The 9968-nt window shown below is 42.9% G+C and overlaps 1 long non-coding RNA gene across 1 annotated transcript; it reads right to left on the bottom strand.

The window, feature by feature from the left end:
- Positions 1-278: 278 nt before the first annotated feature.
- Positions 279-9601, bottom strand: LOC147239897 (uncharacterized). Its single transcript, XR_015111561.1, has 3 exons — positions 9464-9601; positions 597-746; positions 279-455 (listed from the first exon to the last, which is right to left on the bottom strand). It is a non-coding gene; the product is annotated as an uncharacterized LOC147239897 (long non-coding RNA).
- Positions 9602-9968: the final 367 nt, after the last annotated feature.

The following is a 9968-nucleotide window of genomic DNA, read 5'->3' as shown; positions in this document are numbered from 1 at the left end:
AGTGCTGCTCCTTCAATGTGACCAAATCCTGCAGATCCAGGAAGGAAAGACTCTTTTGGTCATGAGACGACTAACAGCAACTGAACCTATATGGAAATATATATAAATATGTACACACATATGTATACACACACACACACACACACACATATATATAGATATATTTTCTATATGTTACAACTAATACACTGAATATCTTAAGAGATATTAGACTTAGTTTTCCAAGTGATTTCCTGGATCTGATTGACCCCCCAGGTGCCTTCCCACACATCCTGGACTGTGTGTCTGGTCAGAGGTGGGCCCTACTTTGAGCTGTCCAACCAATCTTTCAGTTGGTTTGGTGATTTTTATAGGCAGTAATGTGCTTGAGCAGCATCTTGCCTGCCAAGAACCAAGAGATACAGACCTTGTTTTGACTTGGAATTAATGCAGGTCTTTGCTTCTCTTAGTTTGCACTGTGAAAAACAAAAAAACACGAATGGGATTTTACTCCGGAGCTTACAATATTTTGTATAATGTGTCATAATGTGGGAGCGGCACGCCTCGAAGATACAGTGGCTGCCTAGCAACCGAAGAGTCGCTGGTTCGATCCGCACTTCCCCCGGTGACCATGTCCAAGTGTCCTTGAGCAAGATTCTGAACCGCTGATTGCTCCTGATGGCCCTGCGATGGACTGGCGACCCGTCCAGGGTGAACCCCGCCTCTCACCCAATGTCAGCTGGGATAGGCTCCAGCCCCCCATCACCCTTCACGGATAAGAGATATAGAAAATGGATGGTGTCATAACATGAGGCACGTCTGTAACTTGATGATGTAAAGCAGGGGTCCTCAAATACTTGAAGGTATTGAAGGTCCACACTTGTTTTTTTCATACAAGCATCGGTCCATTTATGACTGTCGGTCAAGTACAAGGCAGGTCGAAGGTGGTAAAGCTCGTTTTCTTTTGTCCAAACTAAAACACAATGCGCATTCTGATTAAATACAAATAAATTAACAAAATATTTTCTTGACTTGAAATAAAAATACAAAAAAAAAAAAAACGTGCAAGTACAATGTTTACACATGTACACTAAATAATTGACAAGATCTGTCATTAAGGTGCAAACATAATAATTTTTGACAGTAACTTTAACTGTAAAACACTGCTCAATGAGAGAAATGGCATTTGGGGTTTGAAGCCATGGCTTTGAACTTTGGCACAAATGGTGTGATGGCCACTGATGAAGTGTTCATTGGTGAGTCTACTGCGGTACTTGGTGTCCACAGTGTTCAGAAGTGGAGGAGGCAGACTCGTGTTTCACGCTACTGCGGTCCGTCCAGTCTAGCTAGCAGCATGCACGCTCTCTCAGCCAATCAGCGCATCGTTGTCATAGAGAGGACAGCCCATAATACCCTGTCACCCAGGCAACAGCCAATCAGCGCTGTCTCCCGAAGCACACACTTTCTCACACACACACAGACACAGCACGCAGAGCACATGCAGTGATTGAATACAGCAGAAGTGGGAACCTGGGAGATACCTGACTAAAAATGAAACAGAATTTAGCGATAGCATAGTAGCGCGTAGCGATAGATCGGCGATTAATACAAATAATATATGTTAAAAAAAGTTTTTGGTTTTTTTTAAAGTGCCATTTGCCCTGGGTCCGCAGAGAGGGGAGCCGCGGCCCGTGATGATTACTTGCCTGGCTTTAGTCATCTGTTGGGTAACATACCACTTAGCCTTCACAGTCTATCCTGACGACTCATGTCCGTCACCCGTTTTTCTATCGTCAGACGCATCCCTAGCATGATCTGGAAATCACGCATTGGTTTAATTCTCTTTTGCTGTCTAGACAAAAATGCATCACAGGAGATAAATTTGAAATAGATGAACAATCAGAGTCAGGAATGCCGTGACCGTCTTCAAGACTGTTAATGAAACAGAAAATAAAAAAATAAAACAAAAATCAATCAAAAAGAGAGAAAGGCGACATCAGTGCTAAACATAGCCGGACGCACCTGCTGACTCACCCTGCCGATCGTCTGCTAGCTTTGTCTGACGACGGCACTTGAAAAGAGAAGAACTGAGGCAGCTCGTTAAAATGCAACCCTGTCATGTCTAGGAGAACATTATTTAGGACACAATAAGTCATTTGTGTCAAAGTGCTGCAGCAGTTGAGCCTTAATGAGCGCTTCCATCACGCCAGCCGTAAAAAAATTACCTTCATGCACAAAATTTTTTGTCAGCACAGTTGGATAAAACTTGGCGGGAGAAGAGAAAACTTCTAATGAAATGCTGGCTGTCTTCAGATGTGGTAATGTCCTGCACAACCTGGCAATTATTACATGTGATATACTGCATATTTTGTGCTAATTGGTCGCAATGAGAATTTTCAAGCCTATACATCCCGTATAGAGATATTAATACAGCCGAAGCAAATAAAATAACAACCAAGAATTGAATATCCGCACCATTATCTGTTGAACTGTTTGATTTCAACTTGGGTTTAATATATTTCTAATAAAGAGCGGTTTCATTCAGCAGCACTTAGCATTCCCTGCACACTGAGCAGCCGGAGAAATCCAGGAGAAATCCAGGCCCATTAAAACAATGAATATTGCTCTCCTCCCCTTTTGTCTGCCTCTGCACCCGATAAGGTCTAAACAAATAAATAAATAAAAGCCTAAATAACCATTGCATGTTGCTCCACTCATTTCTCTATTACTTTGGCCAGCGGCGTGAGACCGACTTCTTATTTCTTGCTCTGAGAAGCAGCTCTGAGTTTCTTTGATAAAAAGAAATTGGAGGAAAGGAAGGAAATTGAGGAATTGGAGTCAGGAGGCAGTTACAATGAACTTTTTGAGAGAATTTTGCAGATTGTTTAAGCATGACTCCAGCTAGGGTGGCGACTGTCTCCCCTCCCTCCATCAGTGACTGAGCTGTTCCTGCCAGTAATTACGTGCACAGAAATATTCTGATGATTCCTGTCACACAGGTGCCAAGAAGGATATAATCACACATTTCCAGATTATTACATTAATAGTTCAATCAGTCACTTTATCTACATTCGTAAAAAACATAAAAATGTCTGAAATGAGACCTGCCAAAGATCTGATGGCTGTTTTTTTTCTTTTTTGAAGGTGGTGGTTTGGCTAATGCCCCTGTAATGACTCCAGGATGACATGAATGGCCCGATGATAAAGCTCTGCTCAGTAAAAGCTGTGAATTGGTTGAGAAATTTGAATAATTGCAGTGGAAAGCAGATGTGTGGTACAACCCAGCTTTTGTGGTAAGTGCAACAGCCAAATCAATTTACCCCCTCCGTCTCAGGAAAGTAAATAAATAAATAAGCACTAAATGAATTATCATGCCACACCAGGCTCGACAACAGAGGGATGACAACTAATGTAGCTTTTGCTGGGCGCACCGTGTCAACTGTTCTATCCATCAAATGCCACACTAGAGGTCTGCATTTTTCAAGAGCCATGCTGCTGACTCACTGCTGGAAAAATGCTAATGAATGTTGAGTCAGATGTGCCGACAGGCTGCATCCAACAGCCGGACAGACGACCTGTTTCTGACAGAGAAGTATCGTTCTTTGCCGTGTTTGAAATACGTCCTGACTGTTTTGCAGGTGTAGAAGAAATATATACTATTATTCATCTTTTCTTTGTTTCAATTAAATGTGAGGGGAACAGGAGAAAAGTCACGATAGGCTCTTTGAGAGCGGGATAAAAGACAGGGTGGATTTGGGTGTCACGGCGTCATTTCAACCAGAAATACCACGTCCTGACGTGCGCCTGTCAAGGTGACCGTGAACTTTCACCACCAAACTTTTTTTCGGGTCATCCTTGAGTCCCAGCGGATGTTTGTACTTAATCTAAAGACATTTCCTCAAGGTGCTCCTGAGACATCACGTTCATTTGTGTTGACAGTGACCACTGACCACCAGAATTATGTCAGTTCACCCAAGTGGACGTTTGTAGCAAATTTTGAGAGATTCCATGAAGGTGTTCCTGTAATCTTGCATTGATGCTCATCATCTGGAACAGATGCCGCTCATGTCAGGCACAGTGACCTCTGAGCTCCAAAACTCTTCTCAGTCCACCCTCGAGTCTCAGTGGACACGTGTGCCAAATCTGAGGCAATGAGACGGACAAGCAGAAAACACAGCGCCTCCAGTCTACAGCTGCTGCTGGCACGGCGGCATAATAATTACCAGAGTCATCACCATTCATCTCAGAGACAACAGGACTGGTTTACACCGAACATAATGACACAGGGAGCTTTGTAAGGGGTAGCCAGCTAGAAATTTCAGAAAATCATGGCAGGCCATCCAAGCGGGGATATTTCAGTCTGCACCAAATCGTTGCACAGACTAACGGACGGTGTAATACAGCAGGACTCCCAGAGCCTGGGACTGTGGGTCTCACCTCAGACAAAGAAGCCTCAGGTTACCTTATTGAGAATCCTGGACCCCCGTTGGATCGCTAGTTCTGGATTCTTGGAATGCTTCGAATTCCACAAAATGTCTCTCTGAACGATCTGCTCGACCAAACTGAATGTTTATTTTAAAGAAACACTTATATGATAGCTTATGAAATGATCTGCGCATGATCCAATTAATGTGTCAGCGTGTAGCTCGCTCACCGTGACCTCAGGAGGCGTACCAGTGAAAGACACGCGTACAAAAGGTCACTCTCTTTGGTAGCGGGTCCGCCTCCCGTGCCGTGGCCAGGAGTTCAAGGCCAACGCCAGACAGCACAGGTGACACTGGCTTTAAGCCCCTGGTATTACTATGAAGAGGGAATGAGAACAGCTGGCAAAAGCAGTCACATTTAGGCTCTTCGATATGGTGTCAGTCGACACATAATACATCCTTCCCTATTATTCGCTGAGCCTCTCCTGAAACCGTGTGGAGCCCCCCCCTCCCAGGGAGGCGCACCCTCCCACTTTGAAAACCCCTGTTGTTTTAAGCTAAATGGGTATGAAACATCATATTGAAATGTGTTTGTATTCTGAGACACTTCGCAACGCAAGACAGAGAGTGAAATGACCTGAGGACATGGAAAATGATTTGGCATTCAGGTCCTTTGACTGGAGATTCCTCTGAGCCGATGATGACAGCAATGACATTCGCTGTGAGATGGGACCACCTGAGCATGACTTCAATCTAACTCGGTGTCGGTTTCTGTGAAAGTCACATAGCCCAATTGATTCCGTCCAGTGGTCAAAAGAGAAAGGGCACTGCCAACGACTTAGAGGAATCAACAAGATGTCTTATTCTGCATCAATGAACTTGAGAGATAAAGAAAAATTAGACTTGTCTCGAGTACGCGGCCGGAGTGCCGTCGAGGCAGCAACACAGGCTCGTGACTAACTCTCATTTGATTTCATCCAAGTTGTCCGTTGGGGATTTCCATTTTTTCCTGAATAAGTCCACCCCAAATCCAAAACTCATTGCATTTCCACCTCAGCTCACCAGAATAAGAGCACAAACCAGGAGACACCCACATTCCAGCTGTGTGCCGACAAGGCAGTCCAATATTTGGATCAGCCTGGATTGTTGCCAGCGGCGCCATCTCGCCATGTCTGTAAATAATACTTAATGTCATATCTGAGCTGCATTAAATAAGAATTATGTGGACCACAGCAGCGACTGTGGAGCACTGACAATGATGCTGGAGGAGCATCCGTGCAGCAGCGTGGCTGTTGCACCATCAGTGGAGTGCAATCATCCTTCATTTTCTGCTTTTTCAAGTCAGAAAAATAATATACTAAAACACTATGGCCTTTCTAAAAAAAAAAAAAAAAAAAAAAAAAGGAAAGGGGGGGTGTCATCTACTAAAACATAATAGGGATTAAATCATTAATATGTACCTCTTTAAAAAGGGATGGCAGTTTTAGAAGTCTTAAAGGTCATCGGCATTCCCTCCCTCACAGATGGAAGAATAATGGTTTTATCTGCCCTTTCGCCTTCTACCCTCTCCAACGGATCTATAGACTGGAATGTGGTAACTTGAGCTTGGTCCCATTCAACACAATTCATTTATCCACATTAACAGCTCAGTATAGAACAGAACAACCCCACACAAAGTCCGAAATAGACCTAGTTTAGCCTGCACCCAGATATCCTCAAGTGTACTTTAAAGTGGTGAGTTTTCCATTGTGAGCCCACTGCACTGACCCAATTAGCCCTGGGCATGGTCAGCTGCTGCCAGGAATGTAGCATCCTCACACTCTTATTCAGCCACCCCCTCCTCGTCGCTGAAACAATAAAACTCTATCAAGGTACTGGATTATTCATTTGGCTGCCAAAGCAAATTCAGCTTATCTGTCTCTCAAATGAAGCATCCTGTAATATTGAACATTAGACATATGAAGCAAAAAAAAAAAAAAAAAAGCTTGTGATACCAAAACTACATCAGGATTGAATTGAAATGGAAATGGCGTACATTTTCGGGATTTGCTCTGACATAGTGTAAGCCTTTCCATTGTGGCAGACTTGCATTTTTTAATGAACTTTTTGTTTATTTGTCGGTTTTCAGCGACGCGTGCACAACATCTCTGTTTTACTGGACTTTTCCATCATTTCCTCCTCATTGCTTTACCATCATACAGTGTACTTACTTTCCGTGTGCGTATGAATGTGAATTTAGGGCATTGCCATCAAAGAGATTAATGCAAATTTTACAACATATCCCGCAAAGTCGCATAAAAAGGTTTGTATTAGAGAGGAAAAACCCTGGCATAAATATATGGCCCGTATTTGCGCTACACGTCGACTTCTCATTGAATATTCCACCACCTTTGTATGTTAATCATCACGGTGCATGAATGGAGCATCAGCCATGAAGTACGTAGGCCTGTGATAGCCTCCATTAGCCATGTCAGGGATCTTAATGAGGGCTTGGTGTGAGGCTGTGCAAAAATAACTCAGGAAGACTTCTAAACGCAATATTTCACACAGCAGCCCGCATGCTTTGCTGGCAATTATTTGCTTATTAATTTTTAACCTCAAATAAACAAACTCATTTAATGAAACAGATTGGTTCCACACCAAAATAATTGTTAATAAATCATTCAAAACATGTGTGTAGATTATACATGCTTTCAACCTTGATTTCCATTTGAAAAAAAAAAAAGGCAGGACTGAATTCTTAACGATTGCTCAGGGCCCACAAAAGCATCTGCTAATCAATATGGATGCCTGGATTGTTTGGGGCCCTTGAGGGAAAACTAAACAGACATCCACTTGAGGAAAACAAATAATTCCTGACCCAATAAATTGGAACAGAATGATAGACTGCATGTATGCAGTCATAAAAAAGAAAAAGACAAAAAAAAAGTGCATCACCACCAGCTATCAGTGCGCATGCGGTGACAAACTCAAGCAAAATGCAGGACACTCCTTTGATTCGCAGAAGAAAACTCATTATTTCGAGATGATATTAATGCTGTGGTAAGGTCTGCTTAACTTCAGGGACAAGAAAGGCTTGGTTAGGGAAAGATCGTGGTTTGGCTTAAAATCCATATAAATACTAGAGGGCACTCAGAGTGAGCTCCTTCACCAAGGCTGCCTCAGCCAAACCCAACGTCTAAAATGCCATTTTTTAAAATTTCAGACTGTTCAGTCCCACAATTTAACTGATTCTTCTTTCGTTTCTACAAGTTTGGTTAACACTGGCCTCGTTGGTATTTTTGCATCAGACAAACAAATGAAAACTGACAAACGCTACCGTACTATGAACTTCCAGTTTTGTCACCAGAGAAACGGTTCGGAATCTCCTGTGTCTCACAGAAAAAAAAAACAGGAAAGAGGCTACAAATGTTGCAAGATGCACTATAATCACCTGTTGCTTTTGCCCCCAAAAGATGTTTGCGAATGTCCAAAAAAAAATGTCTCTTTTGTCATTTGAATAACGACTTCAAAATTTCAGACAGGCCAAGACAAACACTACAAATCCTGCTACGTTTCGCGAGACTCATTTTGCAAGAACAAGGCCTGCTAATGCTTTGACATCTTGGAAAAATGCACCGTTTTGTTGGCAGGACAAAGACTGCGTATGTCATTACGTCTTGCTTCTGAATACACAGTAATTATTGAAAAGAACAACCGTGCTGGTACCTTTGAGGTACTTCCTAGGATCAGGAATCTATATGTTTAATATGCTTAATTGATGAAGGTGGCGTTAAGCATATTAATGTGATGCGAGTGATGGGCGTGAGTGTGGCAGCCACGGTGCGAACTAGGATCTGTCACCTCAGTCTTCCAGTTCATAAAATGACTCAGCTGAAGTACGGCTGCAATGTGTGCCCATTATGATAACACATGGTGAGTGTCTTTTATCACAGGCATGTTATTTTGCCTTTGAAACACACATCATTATGAGTATGACAGTCCTCAGGGATTCAAGGACAACAATCTTTTGCTATCAATTACCGAGCCACTTCCACCGCTGGTGATGAGCGCTTCCCCCATCCCTCCAGAGCCTCTCACACTTCCACACTAATAAGGTTGTAGCATCGCTGTGATGGGCATTTGTCGTTAGCTGACATGACTGGATACAAATCGTTCTTGACTGTATTCTGTCATCCCTGTGACAGCCGTCAGAGGCGCGCGATGATGGAGGGTCTCAGTGAGGTGTCAGCTTGTCCCTATCAATGACCCATAAGGTAACACGTACTCACCAACTCTGCAGCACATCATGAATTGTGACAAGGCTGCTGGAAATCAAATGGCCTGCTAAATGTCGTCGGAACATTTTTCAGGTTTGGTCGCGTTTTTTTTTTTTTTTAAAGGAAAAGCGCTCACTAAAATGTTGATTTGTGTCCCTGAAAAAGCTGCATGTGTTACATGGAGCGTAAACATCAGCAGGTAGAAGAACAGGCGTTTTAAACTACACAGCCAGGGTATTTGGAACAGGAGATATCAAAAACTGTAACTTTCGGAGAGCTAAACACTCTTGACAGCGAAGCAGACAAACCATGAAACAAATTTCACCTTCAAACGGTCACATTGGGAAGTTTTGCAAAAGAAAACCGTGGCGTTCAAGTGGATGAAAACGCCATGGATGGCAAAAGGTCACTTGCTCTCTCTTGGAGCCACTGAAAAGATAATCTACATGCCCTAGTAAGGTTGTTGGAATGCACTTTTCATAGTTTGTACAGTGCCAAGTTAACTAAAATGTTCATTGGCTAACGTTACAACAGTTAAGTTGGCTAACATTATTCCCAGCATCTAGCAATGACTGAGATCAACAGCTGGGAATGTAAATGGTAAGATTCAGATGGGGGTACTAGCAACGTTTGAATCACCGAAACATGAAATTACAACAACAACAACAACAAAAAATGAGCATGACTTTACATGTAAAGTCATCCTCGGGAAACCTTGAGTGAACTGGTTAAGCCATTTTGAAAGTTCTATCAAATGCGTCAAACTGGTGAACTGGAAAGTGTCAGAAACATTTAACTTACCATGTCACGAATACCTCAAAACGGGGGTGTACATATGGTCTGTTCCTGTGAACACAGTAAACACAGCCGCCTTAGAAGGCACCCTAATACACAACTGAACACTCAGTGGGACACATGGAGGCCGGCTGGGAGCCGGTCGGCTGGGGAACAAAAGGGAACACAACAGTCGAGAAAGTAAGTACAGAATAAATCTGGAGAGAGTCCAAAATTTAAAAAATCCAAACAGGCAAGTGTTTTTTTTTTTTTTCCAGGATCTTTTTGCCCCCCCCCCCCCCTCCTCCTCCTCATCTCCATTTCCATTTTCATTTCCAAAACAGCCTCCAGATGTCGGTCCTTGTGTCTTTAGTGACATATGTCTGCACAAGCAACTCTGTGATGAGTCTCTGTAGCCTCTGGCCAGCCAAGATGACAGCATGGTGAGGATCCATTTGAAAGGATGAGATGGCACAGAGTGTCTCCAAGGAAATTTAATTCTCCTCTGAAATGATGAACAGCACAATGCGGA

This window comes from Aulostomus chinensis, chromosome 23 (assembly GCF_037954235.1).
Source record: "Aulostomus chinensis isolate RoL2024-O1b breed Wild chromosome 23, RoL_Achi_v1.0, whole genome shotgun sequence".
In the NCBI taxonomy this organism is placed as follows: domain Eukaryota; kingdom Metazoa; phylum Chordata; class Actinopteri; order Syngnathiformes; family Aulostomidae; genus Aulostomus; species Aulostomus chinensis.
Note: the sequence above shows the minus strand (reverse complement) of the source record. Positions and strands in the feature narration are given on the sequence as shown.